Source organism: Manis javanica, chromosome 9 (assembly GCF_040802235.1).
Source record: "Manis javanica isolate MJ-LG chromosome 9, MJ_LKY, whole genome shotgun sequence".
In the NCBI taxonomy this organism is placed as follows: domain Eukaryota; kingdom Metazoa; phylum Chordata; class Mammalia; order Pholidota; family Manidae; genus Manis; species Manis javanica.
Window position 1 is genome coordinate 12,180,856 of NC_133164.1, and position 27,225 is coordinate 12,208,080.

Genomic DNA, 27,225 nt, shown 5'->3' on the forward strand with positions numbered 1-27,225 from the left:
TGAGTTCTGTTAAGCTGCCACAAATGAAATAACTAAATAAAGTTAAACAGAACCAATAGTTTATTTGCTCTCTAGCAATAATCAGGGGGAACATATAATAGAAAATATATCACTCATAATAGCTACGTAAGACACAAAACAATTGGGAATAATGCTAACTGAAAATGTATTAGACAGACATAAAAATTAGCAAACTTTACTTGGAGATATAAAGTAATATTGGAATAAGATGGAGAGAGCGTTCTAGATTAGCATTCTTATTTAGAAGTATTAGTTCTTACCAAATTAATTTACAGAGTCAAGGCAATTTTAATACAAAAATCTCAAAATGATTTTTTTTTATTTTGGAGGAGGAGTTTATGAGTTTGGGAAATAACTTAAAAATGATTTTTAATTTTTTCTGGAAGAAGTAATAGATGAGGACAGAACATACATTTTAGAAAAAGAATCATAACATATAGACTTGGCCTTGATAGATGGATGTGTGTACTATTTACCTAAAACAATTAAAACTGTTTTGTTACGGTGAAGGAATAGATTTAATCAGTGGAACTGACTAAAAGTATCTTGAAGGAGATGTAAGTATACCTAAGAACTTAAGAGTCTAAGACAATAAATACTACACAGGGAGAAAGGATGTGTTATTCCATAAGTACTAAGGAAAATTGGAAACAAAATAGAGAACATTAATTTACTAACTCGACTTGTACTATTCCCCAAAGTAAATTCCATATTGACTTGATTAAAAAGATAATCTACCAAAGGATAAAAGAATATATAGGTGACTCTCACTGATAACAGGCATGCAAGTCTCTCTAAGAATAAAAACAATGCAAAGGAAGAAAACCAACAAAAAGATCAATAGATTTTTAGTGGCTTTGCTACATGTTAACCAAAAGCTAACTTCTTGATACAATGTCAATTTAAGCACAAGTAGCTAGCTAAGTTCCGCCACAAAATGCCCAGTGAAATAATTAAAGGTTGATAAAAGAGAGAAAAAGAAAACTTTAAGCCTGTTGGGAAGAAGGAATTTGTATCATCTACATGTTTTAAAGTATCTGTGCCACTAATAGTTATACTGAAAAACCCCAAATTTTGTTCAGTCGTTGCATTAAATAGAAAATAATTCAATGGTTTGTCTCCCTTGTAGAGTGAAAATAGCAACAGCAAGAAGGCTGGCTGGGTTGTATTCTTGGCATCCAGGCTCAGGAAAGGAAAAGTTGGGCAGAGAAGTAATCCCTGTGACGAGAAGCTGAGCAGAGATGACATATCCCTGCTGGGTAGCCCGTGGCCAGAGCTCCCTCCCCACTGCACTGAAGCTGTCGCCCCACTGACTCCATCCAGTTTGCACCGAGGGACCTTCTACTTAATATTTGAGGAGAGGATTCTATTGATAGTCAGGTGGCGAGTGAAGAGCTATAAAAAGATTTCTGTGCCCTGTCTTGAAGCCTGGACAGACCTCTTTTCATTCAAGATACACGAATATGAAACAAACAAAAAAACTAGATATGCAACAAAGATCCAAATTGAAACCAATGGGAAGATTCTGCAAATTAAAAAGAGGGTCAAGATTTATCATTAAAAAAAGAAGAAATTTTAAGACAGCTTCTGGCTTTGTGTTTTCAATGAAATTCAGAAAAGCTCATCCTTTCTTTATGATCTTATAAAAGAAGAAAGAAAAGTTAAGAGACAACAGACTGACCTGAAAAGGGACTGAGGGATACCCAGGTATATAAATGGCAGTTGGCTGACATAAGAAAGGAATGCTTGGAAACCAACATTTTAGTAGCATAATTAAAACCTTAATTTTATGCAATAAAGAGCATGATCAGGTTACAAAATGGAATCGACGAGGTGGAGAATCCACTTGAAACACATTTACACAACTCAGAAAAACAGACAAGAGATTAAAAGGACCAGAGGGCTGTTGACAGATAAGGAAGTCAGAAAACAAAGACCCAACCTAACAATTATTAATATCCCTGGAGAGAGAAAAATAAAAGGGCAAATGAAATGGAAGCAATAATGGAAGGGCGTGTAAGAAAATGTTGGGTCATGAAAAAGGACCTGAGAAAGAAGATCAAGAGACTTCCTGGTCTTAGGGAAAGCCAATGACAAGTTCGGAGAACCTAGACCATCCTAGTAATTAAAAAACTAGGACAAAAGGAGATTTCTAGTATGATCTAGCCACCTTGCCCAAAATAGAGTTAACTACAAATGAACTGGCTTCCAGCTTCTCTCTTGCAGCATAAAACAGTAAAACCTAATAGAAAAATGTCTATAGAACTTGGAGGGGAAAACGTATTGCTCCAAAAAATATACTCAGTCATATTTCCTCGGTGAAAATGAGAAGTATTCTCAAATATGCAAGAGGTCAAAAATTATAGCAGTTCCTAAGAATCTCACTTTGAGGGACATAATATAAAGGAAAAATATCAGGCATGGGATTAAATATTTATGTATCAGCATGTTCATCAAAGCATAATTTATGAAAACGATTAGAACCAATGTAAATGTTAAATGACAGGAAATGCTAAAATAAATTATGGTACCGTCATTATTATTGGACATTAAGCAGCTCTTAAATCCAACAAAGCAGAATGTCAGGTCTAAATGCTTACCATGTGATATTAAATAATTTATATGTGTTCTTCAGGAAGCAAATATTTTAGCATCAGAAAATAAAGCAGAAAACATTTAAAAGATTCTAAAAATGCCCCCTGGGCTTTTTGCTTGCAAACATGTCATTTCCTCATTTAAAATTGAACAATAGGTCAAATGTTACGACAATTTAGAGAAACAATCATTTATAAAATGTGGATACACTTTCCAAACTGAACATCCTGAAATTCAAAAAAGTAGCAAAATAGGGAAATCAGATTATTTTGCTAATCTGGACATATTTTTGTTAATGTGAACCTTGCCCAGTTATTTGCCTTAGACTATAAGTATCTTACATATCATAGTCTGTTGTCCAAGTTGCTCAGCAAAAATTATAATAATATGTGTTCCTGAAAAATAAATCCAAGGTAAAATATGGTTTAATATTTAAACAACTTGCTGGTAATTTGAATAATTCAAACTCACAGTCAGTGGGTTGTGGTAGGGGGCCTGGCCAACTTTTAAGAAAAGGATTAAATAAAAGAATGAACAAAGTGACAATGGCTTGCAAATTGTGGCTTCCTAATAATAGTAACATTTGCATAACACTTTTCATAGAATTTGGCATAAAAATGTTAAATTATAACTGCTTATTATTACTTCTAATAATAAAACATAACTAATGTAAAATTAACCACTAAGGCACCAAATGAGACAGTTTTAACATTGCATATAGGATATGGCTCCACCTTCTCTTCTCCTCCTTTGATTTTATAGGGTTGTAAAATAAAAGAGAGAATTCTACGGAAAAAAAAGGTATCTGGATTTTATTAATCTTTACAGCAATAACGAACACAGTTTCTTTTTGCATTTTAAATGGTTAAAGATATTATGCCATGACTTGTCTCTCTGGGGACTAAGAGCACAGATTTTTAGAAGGGCTGGCTAAGATTTGGGATGAAGCATTGAGTCCAGGGTATCAGCGACCCATAATCACTGGCTTATACCTTCATCAACTAAGCTATTCAGCCATGCACAGGAGCCTCAAACAAGATTATAAAATATTATGAAAAGTAAGGTGTTATGCAAAGAATAAATAATTACATGTTGAATCCAGGAGTAACAAATACGAGATGGAATATTTGCCAAGAAACATAGTTTCTGGGGCAACATAAAAACATTAAATTAGAATGAGACTGATGATAAATTATTTTAAGTTTAGAAAGCATGACGAAGGAATTGCCCTATATGCTTTGATTCAGACTAAATTTTTTTCTAGATTTGGACACACCTATGTTTGGGGGTAAAAATCGTAGGTAGAGTAATTGGTCTGTAGATTCAAATATTCACTGCTTATAAACAGTTTGAAATAAAAACAATGCCACTGAATTAAAATGTGATTGAAAAAGTGACATTGTTTATCAACCAACCAGTCTGCTTTCTTTTTTTTTGCATATAAACACCAACACTGCCTCAGTAACCATGACACTTTATATTTGAATCCATATATTAGTGTCCCAGATTTTTATCATTAACTTCAACCAACAAACAAGCAAAACACATATGAAAGAAATGACGCCTCTCCTAAGTGCTCTGAGAACTATGGCGCTGCTCTTCTAGAATTAAAAGCTGTCCCAGACCTTAGAACATATCTCTTTTCCTGCCCTCTCTAGTCCCTTTTTCAAAAGACAATTCAGAGTTTTAAAAAGCAGGATGGCATGCCATTTTAAAGAAAAAACATCTCAGCCTGTTCTCTGAGGCCTTTTATATTATTAACATAAAGCCAAGATTCAGGCACATGTTCCTCCAATTATTCTTGAACATAAAGAGACAAATAAAGCCTACTGTGGTTTCAATAAATCATCTTTTTAAAGAAACATGGTGGGCAATTATGAAATTCCCTTCAGATCTTAATTAAAAATTTTAAATACAATTATTGTTAATATTATCAGCTGGTATTTACATAGAATTTTATATAGTGAATGAAGTGCTTTGGGAATGCACTATCTCAATAAATTTCAGATGTAGACAATAAGTACTCAAAGGGTTGGTTTGCAGACTGTCAGCCTGTATGATTAAAAAGAATTCCAATTACTAAGTTTCATTATTGAAGTTACTCAACATTTTCTTCCCAAGATTACTAGGATCTGTCTCATTTTGACCCCATAAGTGATTCAGATTCATGTCTGCCCCCATGCTATTTACAGAAGGGCAGTAAGTATATTAAGAAAATCTTCTGGCTTTGTGATAAAGCTGACTGTAACTAGCTCATAATGTTGATAATCTGTGTCCTTGAGCAGGAAGGAAAAAATCCCTTTTGGGGGAGTCCATCCTGTAGTGTGGTTTGGTACAATAGCTGTCTTTTACTTTACAGGGTCAAAATTTCAGCAACAGAAATTAATAAAAAGCCTTCTCAGAGAAAAAAAAAGAATAAAAGCCTCTCTCTACTGCCAACCCCACTGCCCCCTTCCACCAAAAGACAGAGACAGAGAATTTTAGAAACAGGAGTTTATTCACAGTGCTTAACTAAAAGCAGACTTCCTCTGGATTAGAACTGTAATTTGCATACTGTATAAAATGTCAGGACGATATTTCTGGTTTCTTACACACACTGCTGATTTTATTGTATACTTTACAGTCTTCATCCTCCTATAAAAATTTCCCCTTTCTAGATTTAGATAATTTTCTGACATAAAGAGTAGGCATTCACGTTTTCTTTTGGAAATAAAAAGGCAAAATGGTTTGCAATAAACATTTGAAGTTCAACAGGCATTCACACACACATACACACACACACACACACAAAGAAAGAAAGAAATAACAGTTGCCAACATTTATTGAAGGCTCTCAAAACGCTAAAGTTCTAATATTCTGATTCGTTAATACATAAAATGTCACTGCAAAAGTCCTATTTAAAATTTGGGACAGGTGGTAAAAGTTTAAATTCTGAACTCCACACAGAAACTTGAGCCACCTTTTGAGACTGGTTCCAATTTAGGCCCCATATCAAACTAAGAGTCTAACGTTTCTAAACCTCACTCTTCTTATCTATAAAATGGGACAATATTACATATCTCTAAGGGCATTTGGGAACATTAAATTAGGGAAAAAGTTAACATTTTGAAAGTAATTGTCAAGGTGCCTAGAACACAGCAGGTGCTTTAAAAGAGTTAGTTCCCTTCCACTGTCCTATTTATTATCTGTTATATAACTTAAAAGTGAAAGAAACTTGTGCTGCTTGCTGTGTGGACCTGGCCCTGATTCCAGATTTGTTTGAGTGGAAGAAGTGAGCACTTGTTCACTTTCTTTCAAAAAATGCAATAATAATACCTATACATTAAATTAAGACAAAAGATCAAAATTCCATTTCAAAGGGCTCCTTCCAATGTAAAAGCTCCCACTCCAACCCCATCCCTAAAATACCACATTCAGCAAAAAGACGAGTTGTAAAATAATTCTGATCTTGAAATTTCGTAAAAGTCATATTGCATTTTACAGAGCTGCAGCTAGTAAAGTCAACTTAAATTTCTCACTTAGGGCATAAGTGAATTAAGATCGCTCAATGGCTACCATCCTTACAGAAAGACCCTTCAAGCCCTGGGGAAACACCTAGAAACTGTGTTACTGGCACCACAGGAGTTACGATCATTTTGCATTCTGTTCTGGAGGTGACTTTTGTGAGAATACCAACCTTGTAGCACTTCGGGAGAGCCTACGCCAAGGGAAGCAGATGGATGTCACCCGCGTGCCCTATTCTCATCTTGCCTGTCCATGGCAGGCATGACTAATTGACCCCCGATACTTTTTCCTTGAGAATCTAGACTTGGCGCTGGAAAATTTCTCAGAACAAGTTTCTAGGCAGGCAGCCACCACCAACTGATCAGAGTGCCCTTGTGGGTTGAAACCACCCCCGGACTAGGCTAAAGGTTACCTTTGAACTACGTATGCAAAGAGGAGGTAGAGGGGGTGTACTTGCTGAATAAATTAACTGTCTTCACATAATTCTAATGGGAATATTCACCCTACTTAGGAGACTAAACTTGTCAGGCATTTCATTACTATTCACTTAAATATAAATACCTGTAATACTACTTATAAATCATTCTTATCTCTTCATTAATAAGAATTGCTTAAGAGCAATTATGAGATAAAATATGCTCGGTCGGTTCCCACTGCTGTATGTTGTTATAATTAATGAAAGTATACATCTTTATGAATTGTCTATAATTCAGGCTCCATAGTAATTAGATTGAAATGAAGTTTTATTATATTTTAATTTCATTTTCTATAGTAGTGGATACATGTAAGGCTACCCCAGTGCAGGTCTGGGGTATCTTTCACCAGAGAAACCTCTGTTTTTATGGGCAGTGTAAAGATGTACCCAGAACAGATTTCTTCAAAACAAGCGCTATGAAACAAACGTCTGATTCTTTGGCCAGCGTGCATCAGCAGGAAAACAAACAGGCCATTATATTTGTGGCAGAGAATGAGATTGCAAAGTCAGTGGGGAACAAGGCACATTATCAGCTGGTCTACATTGTAAAACAAAGGCGCAAAGCACTGTTAATACGTGGAAAAGCCCAAGTTTCCTGGTTCTCAGTGAACTTCAATGGCTTGCGGGGTCATCCTGAAGAGAAGTTGACTGGTCTCTCTTAGTTTCCTTATTTTTTTAGCAGATGTCATGTCTCCCTTTGCTTTCCCGATCATGATCTAGTCAGAAGTAGTATCGGGCTCTGGCCTCCTTTTCTCTCTGTGTCCTTCAATTTGCTGCTTTCAGAATTACAGCCTGTGTTTATTCCGGACAGCTGAAAAGTCATGATGTTTAAAATGCAAGTCCTCTTAGATCCGTGGCAAATATCTTCCCTAGTGGGGGTTCTGGGGGGGACGTGTGGTAGTATTTGAAATAAACTGAACATAGCTAAGGAAAAGCACATTGGAATTTAACAAGCATTTCCATGACCTAATCCTGTAAATGAGCCTTTAAACTGTGAGGAGTTTTGAAACCACCATTATCCAGTGTCATGTGAGATGCATTGTTTTCTTATTTCGTCATTTGTAGCCAGTGGGGAGGGCAAATTACTGTCCACACGGTGGCGGAGAAGGGCGCGGTCCCTCTCCTTGCCTGGGAGACAGAGGCGTAGGCACAATGAGCAGGGGGCTGAGGAGTTCTACTCTACCTTTTAATTTTTCTTGCTGCTTCTGATGTATGATAACAAAACAAGTCCTAGGCCGGAGGATAAAAATCTCCCTAAGTATCCCGCCCTATCCATGCTGAATAAAATAGTCTTGTTTCTGTGCATCCACATTAGGCTGTTTGCTGGCAAATTAACTCTTAATTCATGTGTTTTTCCCTTGAAGGGTAGGGAGGAAAGAAGAGAAAAAAATCTAACTGCCTATTAGTTTTAGTTTATAGATGAGACTTGATAGGCCTCAGAAGCCACTAATTAGAAGGAGACTGTGACACCCTTCCCCCTTTTCTTTGCTTGCTGTCATTTGGAGCCTCCTCTGAGGCCCAGTTCAAATGTCCCTTCTTGGGCAATCATTCCCCACACTGCCCCCAACCCCCACTGCCCCAGAGAGCCGACTCCGCCTTCTGGGGCTCCTGTGCCCCCCTCAGCTGTATTCCTCAGGCCCTTGAAGTTGACCTTGCTGCTTGCTGTCTTATCTGGTTAGAACACGGTTTAAAGACCTTCATTCTTAAATCTCCAGAGTAAACGCAAAGTCCATCTCTCTAAACTGCAGCGGAACTTGATGTGTTCAAGAAGCGCTGTCCTGTGGTCAGCTTTCTCCTGTCCTGCTCCTGGCCGCTGCCACAGACAGTCAGTCACCCAGCTGGGAACCCAGGGTAAGACAGCTGAGCTCTGGCCCATGCTCTGGGGATCCCGCAGAGGCAGAGAGCGAGAGGAGTGCGTCCCCTCGTCAGGGGGGAGGCGCTGGCCCTGCTCTGTCTTTCTTTCTTCCTTCCACCAGCACCACTCTCAGAGGATGACATGGGTGGAAAAATGACTCCAAAATACATGCTGCTTACAGTAGCATCCCCACAGATCCAAGCTTAACTGTACTCAAACTGTCAATCAAGCAACACAAAGAAAAAGAAAGAAGTCCTGCTCATTCCATACTTTTTAAACAACCCTTGGGTGCCCCTCCCCCACCCATGCCCCAGGGGCCGCAGGAGCCAGGGAAATTCCTATTTCTTATTATATTAACTGGAATGAATGCCCCTCTTCAAGACCTTAAAGTCCTCTGGGACTGGGAATGTCATGCATGTTTCTTTCTGGGTTCCCCAAGGGGCTCAGGACAAGCAGCAGGCAGCACCAGGCTGCACCCAGCAAAATCAAAAGTTCACCGTCAGGATTACATTTGGGATGGAAGATGGCAGGTAGCAAGACTGTTGACGCCCCTACTGTCCAGTTGAGGGCCCTGGATGTAGGACCCCTCTGAGCCCGCCAGGGGCCTCATCCCATTGGCCCGACCCACCCCAGGAGCCAACGAGGGCCCGCCCTGCTCTGACCGTGTCTCAGCTGCCTGATGACCCCAAAGAATGAATGAGTTTTACCTATAGAGACAAAAATACTTGAGCCAAGTGCCTACCTCCCACATTTTCCTAGATCCAAATACCGTAAAGAGGACACATTTTGTAATAGAAGTTTCTGGAAGTCCAGGGATATGTGCGGTTTTGCTAAAAGCCTTCCCATTTCACTGCAGCCGACCCTGCGTTGAGGAAGACACCTTTCTTCACTGTGGGAATACAGGCCGGCCTTCCCTTGCAGCTTCAGGGTCAGAAGCAGCCTGAATCAGGCAATTTCCCCTCTGTGGAACCCCATGTGTGCACACAGTGACAGCTCATTTCCTGCTATTGGCTTTTGTTTGAACGGTTTCCTTTGATATAGGGTGTCTTCCCTCTCCTTCCAGGTTATCGAAATCCAGGCATCCTTTTCAACTCAAGGTCCACTCCGACTGGAGTCAGGCCCAAGTGGCCCAACTCGGATAGCCTCTCCCTCCCTCCTCCCTTGGATTAAGCATTTAGTGTCTCGGCTCCCAAATCCAAGCAGTCTCAGGGTTCTCCGTTTTTTGCAGTGAGTGCCTGTGTGCATACGTGCACGCAAGACGTGTGTGCACGTGTGTGTCCTAACACCTGAGTGCAATTGCTGGCTACTGGTCCTTTGTTTTGCTTGCTTTACATAGCATCCAAGTACTAGGCACACTGTTGGATTTTAATCAATGTGCTCTGAATGGGGGTAATGAGCTTTTTAAAAATGATCCACAATGGATTTTCACATTTTCAGATATGGACTTGGAAACATTTAGAAATCTTTTCCAGTTGAGAGCTGAAACAGACTTTTCTATCCCAGAGTATCATCAATTCCTCATTGCACTCCCTCCTGCACGTTTGAATTTTTATCACTTTTCTATTCTTGTTTCTCCCTGTGTGCTGATCAAATGGATTTCGTTCCACACTTCCTTGCTTTTGTTTGTGTGTGACCCAAATCTCATGACCTCCAGCACGGGTAAGCACTAATTTGTGAAAATGTCTGCTGTGAATGGCTTCTCGGAGGGAACTGAAAGGGCATGCGATACTGAGTCCTCCGACGCAGGCTCCTGGGTCGCTACATGCAGGAAGGAAGAAGCATGTGGTTGCAGGAAACACCTTGTGGCAATGCTTGCTTACTTATCCTCCAAGCCACAAAGGGCCAGCCCTCCCTGGGGACCACTGAGCCAGGATGGACCGGCAGATGTCAGGAGTTTCTCAGTCCCAGAGGAGATTCATTCATTTATTCATTCATTTCCCCGAGTTTAAGTTCAGGAGTTTGGCCCCCAATGTGAGCCAGTTACCTTCTGCTTAAATGACCTAAAAACAGCCTGAGTAGGGCCAGAATCCATTTCACCCACGCCGAAACAGCTGAAGGCATGGAGCATCAAGGAGCTGGGTCAAGTATACCATCTCACACATGTACCGTACAAAAGTTTCCAAATAGGCCCAACCCTCCTGTTTTCAAAGCAACCTAATTCCTTTGGTCTGGGATGCTCCAGTGTCTTACCATCCCTACCACATATAAGTATCCTTAAAGTTTGGCATAAAATTTCATAGACTATAAAGGCATCTTGCATTTTGCTGCAAAAACAGCAATATCTTTGTGATTGACAACAAGACTTTAAGGGTATTGTAGAAATAGTCATTTTAACTCCATATTCTTTCTGGAAGTGTTTAGAGTCCCTAGAATAAATTGGGGGTTATTCCCCCATAGCTTAATGCTAACCCAAAGAAATATATCCAAATAGTATGTATTAGTGTTTACCCTGTGTAGTATAGAAAGTTTTGATATAGGTGATCTCATTCAATCCCAATCATCACCCCAGAAGAGTGGTTATTATTATCCTCATTTTTAAGATGAGAAAACTGATTCAAGTGTATTTTAAAATTTGCCCAAAGTTGTATATCTAGTCTGTGGCGCAGCCAGAATCTGAATGCAGGATTTGAATTATCTCTTAACCCCTGTGCCAAGAGGTCTGTTAACCATTAGTGCTCAAATCTCTCTGTGTTTTAGTGGTAACTGTAGATTCCAGGGCCCTGTCCCAGACATCCCAAGTCAGAATCTCAGGGGCCATGGCCCAGGAATCTGTAATCCTGTCTTTTCAATAGGCTTCCCAGGAGTCAGTTCAACCAATGTGGCCAGAGTTTGGAGTATGTGGTAAGAGCTTTTGAAATGGGTTTGGAACGAAAACACAACTGCAGTTGCTTTCTTCTCCCCAGGCTGGAGTTGGGTGGGGCAACGAATGTAGTACAGAAACATGACCTTGTCCCCAGGACTGTGAGAGCCCATCCTGGCCTTGACTGTGGGCATGCTTGTCTTTTACTTAGTTTTCAAGTGGCGCACAGGGTGAACAAACAGGTCAACCCACTTCGTGAAACGGACTGTGCATTCCGTGCAGCTGAACATGACCAGAGTAGCTGTCCTGCCGCAATGAAACAATTAAAACTTATTTTTAAAGTTAGGACACTCCAGATAACTCCCCAGTTTATGCATGTCACCCTTAGTCTCTGTCAGCCTATTACCTTTATCAACCAAAAGTCTTATATGAAGATTAAATGAATAAAAGAGCCCTGGCTGAAGGGGCTGGAGGTTTGCTGGCCTCTCATGAACACTAAAGTACGACGTCTCGTAGGCGTGTGCACAATCTCTGGGGAATGATGCTTTCTCTCTTCATCTGTAACAGGAACTTCTGCGAGTATGTGGATGGATGCTGGACTATGGATTTCTGTATGTATGACTCATAGCTAATGATTACCTGTAGAAATGCCTGCCTCAGTAACAAAACACTGCAATCATTCTATTGCATTCCACACTTACTGAGCACCTACACTTATCAGACATCAGTTCAAGTTTAAAATGCATAGGAAATGCCACAATAAGGAGGTTTTAAAAATATTCCACATGTGACATCTATATTGGCAGATTTTGTTATTTAGGAGAATATGAGGCCCATGAAAAATCCTTTTGCTGAATGCAGTGAGATGAGGGATAAAAGCTAAAGCAAATGATTAAAAAAAAAAACCCCAAAGAACAAGAGATAATATTGGTACAGCACTGCTGAAAGAAGCAGCAAGCAGTCACTGTATTTTAGGTAAGGCTGCAATGATGCAAAGCTCATCTTTAATTAATAATTGGGGATCGATGCTGTGTGTTGCCCTCCCCTCCACTACTGAATAGAGCAGGATTCATCTCAAGGCAAAGGACTCTGGGAGTCTCCCTGGGCAACTTACACCTTCCTTCAAATTTATCTGCTGTTTTTCACCCTTCCTGTTATAAGCAGAATCAGACCGGTTCCTACAAATTTTCAAAAGCCAATTCTCCTTGGTGGTCTCAGCCCATCCATCCCCTGCAGCCTCGTGGGCTTCCAGCTGCACCAGCTGCCAGCTGCCAGCCCAGCCCACTTCCCCTCAAACCTACCCACTCCTGTCTTAACCCTGCTTCCTCTCTGCTCACCTCCATCTCCCCTTTGATTGCCCTGAATATTCAGCACTCCTTCCCTAATCATTTTCACTTGCCATTTAGCTTCCCTGTCACTACCTCCAAGAGTGTTCCCCAAAGGTCAGGGGTGCTGTCTTAACTTCTGCATGCTGTGCCCCAGGCTCAGAGCTTAGCTTTACCGAGCTTTCTTGAGGATTTGCTATTATTTCCCATCATCACATCGCTTTAGGAAACCCTAATACACATCCATATTTTAACACTGATGAGTATTATTTCTAGGCCATAGTAATAGAACGATCCCTTCTCATGACCCAAAGGCATTGAGGGATGTTCTGGGGCCCACACACCTGTCCTAGGGAACACTCACCCTCTCTGAAATGCTCTTCACATTGGATTTCTACACCAGTGGGAGTATGCCTAGGAAACCCCCTTAAGTATAAGCATTCCCCAAGACTGTGCCATCAACCATTTTCTAGATCACACTTGCTTCCTTAACTATGTCAACTTTTTTTCATTATTATGTCAAATACCGCTCCTCTACGGATGAATCTCCGACCTGCACCTCCCTCTGCACTCTGCGGAGGCCCAGACCCGCGCCTCCACGGGGACGCTCCGACTCCACCTCAAGCTGCTAACGGCCAAGACCAGTCTCATCGTCTTCCTCCCTCCTCCTGCGTGCTTCTGGCATTGTCACCACGCGCGTCTCTGCCACTTAAGTGCATGGGCTCCGGGTCCTCTCGGACTCCCTCCCGCTCCCTCTGCCCCATTCAGTCGAGCCTGACGGCAGGAGGCCGCTCCTGCACTGGCCCTTTGCCTCCTGCCAGTCTCGCCGCACTCTGCCAGCTCACATCTTCACGACTTTCTGGGTTCTCAGCTCTAAACTGTGCTCACGGAATTATCTGCCCAGAGCGATGCCTGGCCCCGTCACTCATCTGCTCGCAAACATCTGAAGGCTCTCTGCTGCACTCAGAATAACGTTTGAAATCCAGAGCTTGACGTTCAGGGGCTTCCACAATTGAGTCCATGCCAAGCATGTCAGGTGTGCCCTCACGAGTACCATCCCCCCAGACTCTGCCCCATGCTTCCAGGAACCCTGTAGGGGTGCTTCCCAAGTGCAGACACTGCGGACTTGCCCTTCCTTCACAGGCCACACCAGGAGCTGTCTCCTCCAGGAAGCCTTCCCTGCCTCACCTGGACTGCAGTAATCTGACAAACGCACCCTAGTCTCCTTGTGGCATGGACTGCCTTCAGCAAGGCCATGGGTTTATATATCTTATCTGCCATACTAGAGCACAAATTCCATGAGAGGAAAGGAAATGAGGAAAATTAAAGACATACTTCCTTGACCTTTCACACAGTATTCTTTGTTTCTGCAAATTTTTCTGTCGCCAAGAAGACTTCACGAAGTCGAACATATTTGCCCTGAGGAGCCAGTAAGGATTAGATGAACAACAGTCAGCCCTTTCCCACTGACTTGGGGCTTTCACTGTGTGCAGGGCATGTCCAGTCCACCGTTTCACCAGATCTTTGCGGATCATCTTGACTTGTGCCAACCAGGAGAGAGAGCCAAGCTCTCAGAGATTTGGTAACGTTTGTACATCCTAAGTAGGGGAGCTCAGGATTCAAATCCTTGTTGATGACCCACAAGCTCTGGATTCTTGCCATCCTTAGCCACCCTCATTTATTTTTGATATATTTGACATATTTGCTCCCTTGACTTAAGTGGACTGTCACAAGTCTAGAGTTCTCCAGCAAGAAAGGGCAGAGGGCACTGTCACCAGCAGACCCCAGGTCTGGTCTTTCTTCCTAATGCAGAGCAACTTCTGAAGGGAAGACTTGATTACTAAATAGTATAAACAAACCCACCCAAAACCCTTTAAGCAAAATTCTCACGTGTTTGTGAAACACAAAATCAGGGTAAGAAAAGGAGATATTTTGTACACCAAGTCAAAGTGGCTTTATTATTATTATTATTTAACACTGTTAATTTCTACTCATTTCAAGGCTGACCTTGAAGCATTAATCCTCCCACTGGCTCAGGGGTAGGATATTAGGCGCTCATGGTTCTCTCCTCATTGGTGGGAATGGAGCCCTCTTTCTGGAGCCCAGAAGATAAGGAGAGAAGCAGACAGGGAGGGCAGGCCTGAGTGGGAACCGCAGGACACAGGAGGGCCTTCTTGACTAGCTCTCACTTTATCTCACAACAGACAGTGCCAGGTAACCAGCCAGATCTTTAAAATTTTCTTAAAGACAGAAAAGACTACGTATCCTAAGTGTCCAGCTTCCTGGCCGTTCATAAAGTGAACACAGCTGTGTGACCCACACCCAGACTGAGATAACCTATCAGCAGGACCCGGGGAGCCCCTTTGGGTTCCCTCCGCTCATACCCCATCTCCTTAGATGGGGCCCCTCCCTCATTTGCTACTTCATCTCCCTGGCTGGCTACATTATAAATTAACCCCTAGGTTGTTCTGGCCAGGATAGCGTGTTGTCTTTGAGAAGGCTTTTCTGGCAGCAATTGCCATTGCAAAGCAGAAAAAAAAAGTGGGTGTGAGGGAGTAATTTTGTGTGTAGGAGAAAAGTGTTTCTAATTTTCAATCCTGAAAATGTAAGGGGAAGAAGGAAGATGTGAAGGAGGGAAGCTAAGGCAGTAAATGCAGCCACGTTCTGTTTCCCCCATTAGCGGCTGGAAGGGTTCCAGAGACGTGCCATCCCTAGAAGGGAGCAGACAGAATCACCCTTCTCTACCTGCCCCCCCACCCCCCCCCAACCCCGGCCAGAGCAGGTCGGCTCCTACTCCCCGAGCCTTCAGATACGTGGATAGGTGGATGGTTATTACTTAAAAGCACAGCATTCACTAGAAGCCTGCTATTGTATTGAACATATGGTTTTGATTTTTTTGTTTTTAACCAGTGAGCAAGAAGGAGCATGTCGCAAACCTAACTCCAAGCTTTCTGGGTTCTGCCAGATTGTGACGGGGAACCAACTCCCCTACCAATCCCTCGCCTGCCTCAGCAGCTTCAGCCAGGGAGAAGCCACAGAGGAATTGGGCTGAAGTGCACGGCCTCGCGCTAAGAGGAGCACCCCGTGCTGGGGACCCCACAACGCACCCAGGCCATGATGGTGATTTTCTATGACTTTCTGCACCAACTGCCAAGCTAGAAGGAAGAGATCAGAACCTCTAATACAAATCCACAGCTGCAGAATGATTAACCCAAGACCCAGCACGTCTCTGGCTAAGAAGACTGCCACCAACTCTATCTATCCACAAGCTTTTAAAGGGCAACGTTCTCCAACTTTACATCTTGGGTTACTGGCCATCAATGTGTCCAAAAATAACCCCTCCTCTCAATTACTTTTTCGTGATCAATTATTTAGCGTGGTCTGGGTTATACGACATCTCTAGTGGTCAGCTGGAAAATTTGTAGTTTTAATTAAAAAGGCAAATTTTCAGCATGACAAGGAATTGCTGGCTGGATTTATAGGACGTTAGTAAAACTAGTAGCAAAGGGGGGCGGGGGGAGGCAATTTATGATAGAGTAGGGACCAGGGGATCTTTCGGTTAAATACCAACCTAGGAATTTTCCTAAGGAGAGCTGGAAGGCTTGGCCCAAGTTGGAGAGCCCTGGAACAGGGTTTTTCTGGCTGCAAACCTGGCCAGCCAGTCGGGAAATGATTGACCAGTCCTCCCGCACCCTGCCTTTGTTTGCGCAGGGTGTCCCGTAGTAGGCCTGGGCGGAACAGAGGGAGAAAATCCTTCCTGGCCTCCCATCTCCCTCTCGGGGAAGGAGAGCAGGTTAGGGCGGCCTGCTGTTGACTAGAGCGGGGATTAATTGGTTCCTTCAGGGACCCTGGTATCTACTGAGAGCAGAGGGTGTCTCTAAGCTGCTGAGGGCTGGTGAGGGCCACAGACTAACTCAGGAGATTTCAGAGCTGCTACTCCATGAGCACCATTTTGTTGAGCCAAAAAGCAAAGGAAAAACAAAATCAAGTACTTTATCTCTTACAACTGCCTTAGCGTGGTATTCAAATTGTGTTACGATTATCGATCTTCATTCTATTGATGTATATATGCTAATCTTTATCTACAGTGATTCAAGACAGCTAAATCACTACCTGTCTATCTGGACATAGAAATATTAATCTGTATCTATAACTGCCTCTATATATGATTAACCTAAATCTATATCTATGGATCTGCCTACATCTGTGTATCTATCTATCTGTATATCAATCTAAACCTGTCTATCTACCTGTCAATCAATCATCTTAGGGGTAGTTTTGCAAGTCAAGGTCCAGCATCTTGCCAGGTATTTCCAGAGGCATCTGTAGCCCACCGTTGGGGCTGAAGACTTTTAAAGCATGCCCTGCAGCTGGGGAGGACGTTTGCCACCACCTGCCTCCTCGCCATCCACCAGCCTTTCTGCACTGTGCCCAGGCCTGAATGGAGCTGAGGGAAAAGGGAGAACCCCACCCGTTGCTCTATCACAACTGGGTCAAGGTTCAAGTACAATAGTGATAAGGATCAACAATGTGGCAAAGCTGCCAGAAAAACTCAGTGTCTTCGGTTGAATAAATAAAAGTAGTATATTCTGAATAAAGGAGGTGCCAGCTATTTCGATCAGAGGGAGCTTGACTGCCATCTTTAAACATGTGAAGGACTCAGATGCTGTGAAGAGGTGTTTGGCTTTCTTAGGGGCACCCCAAAGGCCTGAACAAGAGCTGGGGAGTAAAGGTCATGGGGAGTTACGTTACATTTCATCACAAGGAAGAAGTTCATAACAAAATGTTATGGTCTGTGAGCAGTTATAACAAAATGTTATGGTTTGTGAGCAGTTACCGGGTAGTAATCATCCAGTCAACAGAGGTGGGCAGGTGGCGATTAGACAGTGCTTGTCAGGGCAGAGGTGAACCGTGCTAGGCAGTCCCTCTGATTCCTTCCCTTTCGGGATCCCCTTCAGATTTGCACCTTGTGTTTGTGGTGTTTGTCAGCCAAGTGGTCTCAAAGAGAAGGGGCTGTCAGAACCTCGCGTGGTGTGCAGAGTTCCTCTGCGGCTCGGATGTGTCTCCCAGCAGCTCACCACTGCCTGATCCCCAGGCACCCAGAGGGACACAGCAGTGGCTGGAGCAGCAGGTCACGGGAAGTGAAGAGTTAAAAAGACCAAAGCCCTCGCAGGTCCCAGCAGCCCAGAGGCAGCCGGTTCCTTTGATCCTGCCTCTTAATTGCAGCCTAGTTGCAACAGGAACTTTAAAGAAAAGAAACCAGGAAACTCTAGAGATAGGGTTTGTTTTGTTTCCTGAGGGGATGGTCTTTGTGGTGGCTGCCAGGAAGCTGATACTTCAGGGTTCAAATGATGGGCTTCCTAGGGGGCAAATAAATAAATAGTCCTTTCTCCCAGCAAACAGTCAGGTGTGATTAGAACCCAGAAACAGCCGCCTTCCCAGTGTGCCAGCAGGGTTGTGAGGCGCGGCCTTGGCAGAGGGAAGAGACCCGGGAAAGAGACCTGGGTTGCTTCAGAAGCAGGTAGAGCAAGGGGGGGGGGCGGCAGAGGATCAAGGCCGACTCTAGGGAGAGCAAGCACGTGGCCCAGGTGGAGGGTGGGGAGCAGTGTCAGAGGAAACCGCACTGTGGGAGAGGGGGGAAGTGGATGGGGGAGAAAAGGGACCTCTTGGAATCCCACTGGCGGCCCAGCACCCCCCACACCTTACTGCTGCAGGCCTCGTGGCTGATAAAGCTTTCACATATGTTATCTATGGGGAGAGATCCAAGCAGATCTTTAAGCGCCTTTTAGCGCACGCACGTGCACACACGAGATTCAAGAGTAAGGAATAGGCCAGCTAATCACAACAAATAATGGAGTTGACGCTCCCACCACCCCTGGCAAGTTATCAAGTCCCCTTGTAGGAGGAACTCCTGGCTAAAAATGAACCCATGGTTGCACAGTATGCCAGTAATTGCTTGTCTGTGTTCTATTTGACTCTGGTGCATTCTGCTCCAATATGTGCAAATACAAGGGAGGTATTTGTATATCTCTATATGCAAGAGGCATGTCTCTACCGCAAAGCCCGTTTCCTTGCAACTGCCAAGTGAACACTGCTGGGAAAGGTCTGGGTGTTTGGAGCTCACCCCTTGCGCTGCCAATTGTTTATGTGCGACCTTGGCAAGTGACCTTCCCTGGACTTATTTTCTTCATAAAAAGATTGAGCTGAGCTGATGTACATAAAGCTCTCAGCAGAGGGCTTAGCATATAGTAGCCACTCAATAAACTCAATAGGCACTTGTTTCCTTTCATTCCTAAAAGGTTATTGGTAAATTAAAAATGCACAAAAACACCGGCCATCTGTGAGTGGACTAAATGGGCATCTAGGCATGGAAGACTTCCTCTTAATCAGTTTAGCTGCCCTCCTGGCTCTAGCGAAGAGGGGACCGCATGTGGAGCACACAGGAAGGCGAAGCACTCCTGGGGAGGCAAGTGGAAGGGACGCTATGACCCCATCCACAGTCAGGCCTGCACATGTCACTTCCGCGACCATATTAGACAGCTATTATTTCTATATCTTCATTTATCTTGCAAAACTTGCATTTTTAAACAAATGCAATTTTAACGGCCTGCACTAACTCTACTCCTCATCCTCTTTGGGGAAACGATGTTTGTCAGAGTTCTGTGAACAAAGCCGGGAGGCGGTGAGGCCTGAGGTTGGTGTGTCGGCCTCGCAGGCCCCAGTTCTGACTGTCCAGAAACAAAAGCATCTAAGGCTGATTCACAGCACATATTTAACACAGGAAAGAGTATCTCTGGAGCAGACAGGTAAACAAACACACTGGCCCTCCCTGGAGGCAGTGAGCAAATCCCTCGGGGAACTGGTGAGAGTCCGTGCCCACAGAGAAGACAGCCATCGCAGGCTTGCGGGACCGCCGCGGACCGGCTGTCCAGAGCCCCAGAAAGGCTCCGGTCTGCTGAAGGTCTGGCCTTCCTGCCCTCGACCACAGAAGCTCTGGTGGAGAGCTCATGGGATAGGTCGGTTCAGCCTCAGCCCGGCTCTGAGCCTAAGCCGCCTGCAAAGAGCACAGACCCTGGCCCCCAGCCCTACAGAGCGCTCCTTTAAAACCATCCCAGACCCAGTCCGCTGCCATCGACGTTTATGCTAGCCGGGCTGCCATTGTGTTCTAGAGCCTTGCAGATAAACAGCAGCTTAGTCATCTGGGGGCGTGTTACAAGTGCAGCATCTCGGGTCCCATCCAGATCTACTGAGTCAGAATCTACGGTTTTAATAAGATCCCCAAGAGATTCCCTATGCACGTGGAAGTTTGAGTATCTACTCGCTCTGAGCATCCGGTATGGGGGCAACAACCACCTGCCTGCCCTGAGCGCTCCCGTCCGAGAGGCCGCACTCGGCGCAGCAGGGTGATGCTGAGAGGGACTCCGCGCTGTCTCACTAGGGAGCCGCGGAGGCTGCAGCGGAGCGCGCAGCGCTCTTCCTTACTCATTTCTCCGTTGACAATTTTGCTCTTTGCGAGTGTTATTTTCCTGATTGTTTGCTAGCTCTCATTCTCTCCCAGGCCCCGGCAGTCTTCCCCAGTGCTCCTCCTTGGCCATCTGCCTGTCTCCACTTCTGCTCCCTGCTTTTTGGAGGTTGAGTGCAACCCACAGCCTCAACTGTGGCTTCAACGCAGGTGCATCTCAGTTTGCATGTGAAGGCTAGTGTTTAAGCTGTTCTCCATTCCCACATTGCCAGACATCTATGGGGTATCCCACCTGGAAGACCACTATGAGCTGAAACGCCATCACCAGAACTCAAAACCCACCATCCCCCTCCTTCTCCAAACCCACTCCTCCTGAATGGTCTTTTCCACCCACTCCCATATTCTGTTGGGCTTCCATCAATATCTCCCCTGGTAGAAACTCCAGGGACATTTAGGCTCTTGTAACCTCTCACTAGCTTCTATTATTTTTCCTTCAAGAAACCTTTTGGATTTGGCCTGTCTCCTCCATCCTCACACTGCCATTCTAATCCAGCTCCTTCCTACATTATGCCTGGAATATTGCAGGAGTTTTCATGCTCCGTGGCATCCTGGTTGCAAATCTTCCAACCTCCAACCCTGTCTTACAAGTCTCAGCTGAATCCTTCTGAGCATGAGATGCATTGTTATAGGTAAAGAATGCAGCCATTCTTCACAGCTCTTCAGGTATTTTGTGAGCGCGCACGCACACACACACACACACACACACACACACACACACACACACACATCCCACCCAGCCCAACAATCTAACCTTGCTTCCCACTGCTCCCCAACAGTGAATCCCTATTGTCCAAAGTCAGGGCTCCACAGTGGCCCCTACACCACGTCATGCTGTTCCTCTTTCCTGAGTTGACCTTTCTTTCTGTAATTTTGATGACTGTCTCTCTTTCCAAACTTTTTTGATTATATACCCCATCAGGAAAATACTTTTGAGTAGGAACAACCATTATAAGGCTAGTTACTTATTTATAAATGTTATGTTTGCATAACCATACTAGTATGTTATATACATTACCAAACATACATGATAACTGGCATTTTAAAAGGAGGAGCTAAATAATTTATAACATGTAAATTCAACTATTTCCTTTCCTTCCCTAGTAGATAATCTTGCCCTAGTCTTGGGATGTAAACATCCCATGTTAGAAACACTGATTTATACAAAACATACCCATTCAGAGCCAGAGGAAGTACCTCTTCCTCTGAGAAGCCTTATCAGCTACTCCAGACCAAAGGGAGTTCTCCTTCCCTGAACTCCCAGAGCATTTAAAATCACAAGCATAAATCATTGATATAATATATGCTTCACCAATACTCTATTTGATTAATTGAAGCTTGTGTGTAGGATGCCAGAAATTTATAGATTTTTAAAATAATTCAGTATCTTAACTGAAAACATTACTGTCTTCTCAGAATTGCTTGGGCTGGACTCTACTCCACTATGCAACATCCATTACAAGAAAACTCTAAGTCGGACTGCAGAATAATTTCATTTGAAGACTGTTTTATCCCCTTAAATATCATATGCACAGATTCTCATAAGGACTAACTTTTGCTCTTTTTGTCTAGTGAGATTTTTAATGCATCGCTTAACTTCACTCAAATTCACTTTTTACTTAAATTATGAAATGGGGACAAAAAGGGGATTTTGTGACGTTGAGATGATAACCATAGAAACGGAAGTGACATATACATGTAAGATACTACTATTATTACATCCAGCATTTGTTATGTTAACCACATAAATTACACCTGCTATTTCTAAAATATCCAAAACAATTGACCTCCTACCTCCACCTATTTCTTTCTGCCAATGAGTTACTTGTATTTTCTCAATTTTGTTTGCTCAGCTGAACATAGCGCTGCCTTCCTGTAAGACTCAGGGTCTGATGGGCCTCAGGTACACACTGTCTCTGCCAAGTTTTAGCTGTGAGATTGTGGGTGTGTGTGTGCTGAACCTTTCCAAACTTCTCTGGCAGCCAACGTTAACTTTACAAGGCTAACATTAACTTTGTGATGTTCTTCTAAGTTTCAAATTACATGAGGTATGTGTGCAAAGCACCTAGTTTATAACACATACCCCTGAAATATTAAATCATAAATGAATGCCTCCACCCACTGTAGCAGGCTTACGAGAATTCAGTCAGATGCTCTCACAGGCAAATAGAATATCCTGAATTTTCATTTCATGGTTGACTTTGTTTTTTCCCAGGCATGCCGGCCATTTACAGCCATTAATGAATTTTATGTGCTGCAAGCTTGTCCCTGCCATCTACTGCCAAACTCACCTTGCTGCTGTGGGGCTAGGCTGGGGCCTGAAGCCAGTATGTGTTTTATCCCCTAATGCTTTGAGCAGTTAAGAGCTGAGAAAGTGAAGCCAACAGACGTCTCTTCTTGCTCTAGGCTACTTATTATACTAGTTATAAATGTGCTTGTCCAAAAAAGCATTTGGGGAAGGAGACAGTGACAGGCATACATGTACCAGGGTCATTTGTTAAGTTTTGAACCTTTCAAAACTTTTCTGTCAGCCAACATTAACTTCACGAGGGTCACATTAACTTTGTGAGATTCTTCTAAGATTCAAACTACATGAGATATGTGTGCAAAACTCAAGTTAATTAACCACTGAAAAAGTAAACTAACAAAAGTTTGAAAAACCCAGTTTTCAGCTCACCTTCTCCAGGAGGCTTACCTAGGACATCCTTGTGAGAATGCTCTAATTTTAGGCTCCTGGTTTTTAACCTTTTATTTGAACTGTTAATTGAGATAGTCTCTGTGAAAGCCCTTTGTAAAGTGTAAGGAACTATACATATGTTAATGATTTTCTGAAGATATTTGTGCGCTGACTTAATTCTTATCTTGTTCGTAAGTATCTTGTCGCCCCCGGATTGGGGACTGCAAACTGCTGAGTACCCGCGGCCTGCAATGTGCTTGGTGTTTCCTGCCTTCTCCCTCTGTCAGGGTGGCTCAGCACCCCTAAAGCTCTTTACCGCTGCCAGCTTGTATAGATGCTCATAAACCTTAGACCTGCCCGTCTGTCTGCCGAGACTTGTAGCTGAAAATAATTCTCAAATCTTGGGTACATCCTCTGTCACTTCTCCCAGCGTTCCCCAAACTATGTCCCTTACCTTGAGGCTTGTGTCTGCCTGGAAAACACACACTAATTTTGATTTAGGGTATAAAAAACAAACCAAAACAAAACTTTGTATTTCAAAGGGGAAGTAGTTTTTTATTTTTTTAAGTAACTCTGTTTTTTAAAAAAGTGGGAGAAAATTTAATCCTCCAGGGCTGGGAATCGGGTTTCCTTTCTGGGATGGTGTGATAATTGCCCTGGGGGCTTTCCAAGCACCCTGAGGCCCAGAAGCGTGGGAGGGGGTCTAGGATTTCCTATCCTTGACAAGGCTTTGTGGATGGGGTGTCCAGTGTTCCCCAGTCACTTTGGGGCTGAATCTCAGCTTGCTGAGGTTGAATGATTGCTCTCAGCAGTCTTACATTTTGGACACATTTTTTTTTGGCAGCATTCTTATGTCTATTGCACATTTTACAGCGTTTTGTGCTATTTAAACAGCATTTATGCTGAGAAATACAACTGAGGTAAAGAATGTACATACAGATACTTAAAAACTAAAAATTCCTTCTCTTATTCTTCCCCAAAAAATCTCAAACCTACAAGTAACGCCTGATAGTTAACCATGTTAATGTTAGCCAATAACATTATTATTGAAGTCTTTGAAACTTAACAGTTTTGCATCATTTCTTTCGTTTATTTTGCACACACAGTCAGGTATTAGGTAATTGACTTGTTCTAACCAGATAGCCAAAGCCAGAGGACCCAAGAGGTGTTTAATAAACACTTGTTGACTGATTGATGGAACAGACCGACCTCGGACCTGTGAGACAATGCACTCTTTGTTAGAGGGCTCAGGTAGATCGGTGGGTCCACTTTTATTACTGGGTGTTTCTGCCACATTGAGAGGTACAGGACAGCCCCAAACTTGCCTGTGGTGGCTAGGGTTCACAAAAGAAACCCCAGGGCTTTACCTTTCACACCTGTTTTTACTCTCAGCAACAAAGGCGGGGACCGGCCTCAGCTAAACAGCGCTGAGCAGCTGGAGGCACAGGCCTGACGCAGACAGCCTGGCACCAGCCATGACGCCACCTTGGGTTCTTACTATGAATATTATCACAGCTGCAACTAACAGTTTGTGTGCATTAAGAGACAAAAAAACAACTGAGCTGAGTAAAAAAAAAAAAAAAAAAAAAGGGAGAAAAACACACTATTGTAACTCATTTACAAAGCCCAGCTATGTCTTCCTGCCTCGATCTTCCAAGGGAAATCAAAGCATGAACTCTCCAGTCCCTTGCACCACAGGACAGTACACATCTATGCCCATCCGGTTCAGCAGACCATTCCAGAGGGGATGCCGGACGCATGACACCTTTACTTCTCTCAGAAGCCACTTCCTCTTGCCTTGCTAAGCCTTCGGGTCGGGCCTCAGGCAGATTTTGTGAGAGGAGCCAAGAGCCCTTTGCCCTGTTCTGCTCTGCCCCTGGGCTTCCGCACTCGCCTGGCCTGACTCTGGACCTACACCCTTCCACTGACTTTGCTGCTTGCTGACTTTGATGGTTCTTCCTCCCTACCTTTCCATAATGCCCCTTGCCTCCACTGCCCACCTGCTCTCTAGAGGTGCCAGCTTTCTCTGCCTGATTCAGCAGTAGTAACTGTTTCCGACCCTGCCAGTTCTCACGCAGGTGTACCTGGAGATATTAAGGGTGCCCAGACCGCGTCCTCACCCACCAACATGTCCTGCAGCTGTACTACCTTTTCATCAAGCAGAATCCTTTATCCCCTGCAATGTTACTGACCCACTTCTATGTTGATGATATATTTTGTCATTTTGGAAAATGTAAACAAATCGCTATGCCTTCCTTCCTACCTTTTCTTGATGGGAAAGTGCAGGAAGAAAGCAAGAGAAAATGCATGCAACACTGAGCCTATTCAGTCTCCCATAAGGAATTCTCTTTAGCTCAATATCTAAATCTTCTTCTCCCAATTCTTGCTTGGAATCTTGAGTACCTGATCCTGAATTTCTATGGCGCTCCCTGAGTGCAGGACTGGCTGGTAGCCATGTGATATTGATTTGTTTTCACCATAGCAACAGCAAATTAAAACAACTAGCAGAGAGAAGGCAGGCTGTTAACCAGTAAAGCTCCACAATTGGTATATTTTGTAAGCACATTTTTCTCCTTTCCTCTTATTTTCTTTCTTACTCAATCCACTTTCACAAATTTAACCCAAAAGCTAAAGCAAAAATAGCACTAAATGCTTTGGGCACTACAAGGCGGATGTCTGAAATAGTCTGGCTGGCACAGCTTCTAGTATATTACATGAGATCGATGGCTGAGAAGATGCAAACAGCAGTGCTCTGATTTCCTTGGAAATTTTATTGTTGGTCTAAAGATAAATATCCCTAGAAAATTTACATGAGCATGAAGTAGAGTGAAAGGTTCTGTATACATGACTATTTATCTTAATATCCCCAGGCATTTGCCAACAGTTTCATTAATTCAGGTTTTATCCCTTTGTACTTTAAATAGCTCACTCTACAAAGAGACAAACAACTTTTTTTTTTTTTGGTACAACGTCAAGGCCTCTAAAAATGGTAGAATTATGAGGGAAGGTGTACGGTATTATTTAATTCTATTAAGAGATGGAAAAATTGAGGTGGGTGCTTGCTTAAGGCTACACAAGCAGTCTGAAAGAGGATGCGAACTAGAACCGGGAACTCCCGGGAACTCCGAGCTGTTCTAAGGAAAGTCTTCCTTAAAAGTCTTCCCCTGATGTTTACCACTAAGGTGGCCGTTTGGCGGAGGCTAACAGCCTGCAGTGGTGGGCTTCAGCCCATTTGAATCTGTGCTAGGACATGCTGCTCTCTCTACAAAAGCAGCTGTTCCCACCATCCCAACCAGCCATGAACTTGGTGACATAACCTGGGTCCTGAATAGTGGCTCTGGGGGAACTGGGAATGAGGTCACAGGGACTGTCCACCCAGGTGGCAGTACAGGGCTGCACCAAGGGGAAGTTGGGCCAGAAGCAGAGCTGTGCCCGGCTTCCCACCGCTTTTTGGGGGCACAGCCAAAACCCTGCAGAGAACCTGCTCTGACTCCCTGATGTGAGGCAGGTAGGAGAAGATGCCCTATTTCTGCTGGATAGTGGGTTAGGGTTTAGAAAGGACAGGGCAGAGTATGAAGACGTAACTCAAGACCTGCCAGGGGAGAGTTAGAGTGTTCCTTCCTGGCCAGCACATAAAGAAATATTCCCGTCCACGAGCCTGAATACAACACACAGCAGAAATAGTTGGGAGATGACGTCAGAAGTTCTGGGCTAGTGTCCTGCACTTCTCCTTGAGAGTAGAAACAGTGGGTCTAGAATAATCTACGTGGCATTGCTCTTATTTGCATGAGTACTTCTGCTCCTCAGAAAAAGAAGGCAGGATGGCTGGAGGAACTTCCTCTTATCTAAAGATTATAAGAATGTCTTCATTTTGAAAAATGTTATTATCTCCCAAATGCACTGATTAACCAATTAACAAACATCTTTCCACTTAACTCCTGTCTTTTAAAAAGACAATAATGTTTCTTGAGGAACACTCACCACAATGGTAGTTAGGCAAGTCAGATTTTTTTCTTCGCTTCAGTGCTTGCTAACTATTCTAAAAATGTTACACATTTATTGTAAACACATGCTTCCGAGGCCTAACGAAAAAGCAGTTTCCTCATGCCTGGCAGAAATTTAAGCCGGAAAAGGGCAGAAAGAATTCTTTAACAAATATATCATTTCCTTCTCTTGGGCCAAGTGTGTTAAAAATAAATCTTCTCCATCATTTCTCACTGCCGCTTCTCGGCAAGAAAGTTGATATGGTTCAGCATAGTGAAAACACAGCTTTAAAAGCTAGCCTGCCCTCATTAAATTATTCTGCTGGCTGTGTGTTCTCATTAAAAATGCATAAAGATCAGATAATTGCAGTAAGCATTATTAACCCAGCTTTACTTTTGAATATAATGGTTCCACTTTTCAGCTGGAAACAAAGGCTCAGACATGTCAGTAAAGGAAATGTAAACATTGAA

The 27,225-nt window shown here is 43.3% G+C and overlaps 1 protein-coding gene and 1 long non-coding RNA gene across 9 annotated transcripts in view; one reads left to right on the forward strand and one right to left on the reverse strand.

Annotated features, from left to right (window-relative positions):
• Window positions 1-27,225, reverse strand: part of MBNL2 (muscleblind like splicing regulator 2) — a 149,749-nt gene that overhangs the window by 121,717 nt on the left and 807 nt on the right. The gene's annotated exons all lie outside the window — the stretch shown is intronic.
• On the forward strand, window positions 93-26,702 carry LOC140843350 (uncharacterized). The gene is made up of 2 exons (XR_012120996.1): window positions 93-14,789; window positions 15,486-26,702. It is a non-coding gene; the product is annotated as an uncharacterized lncRNA (long non-coding RNA).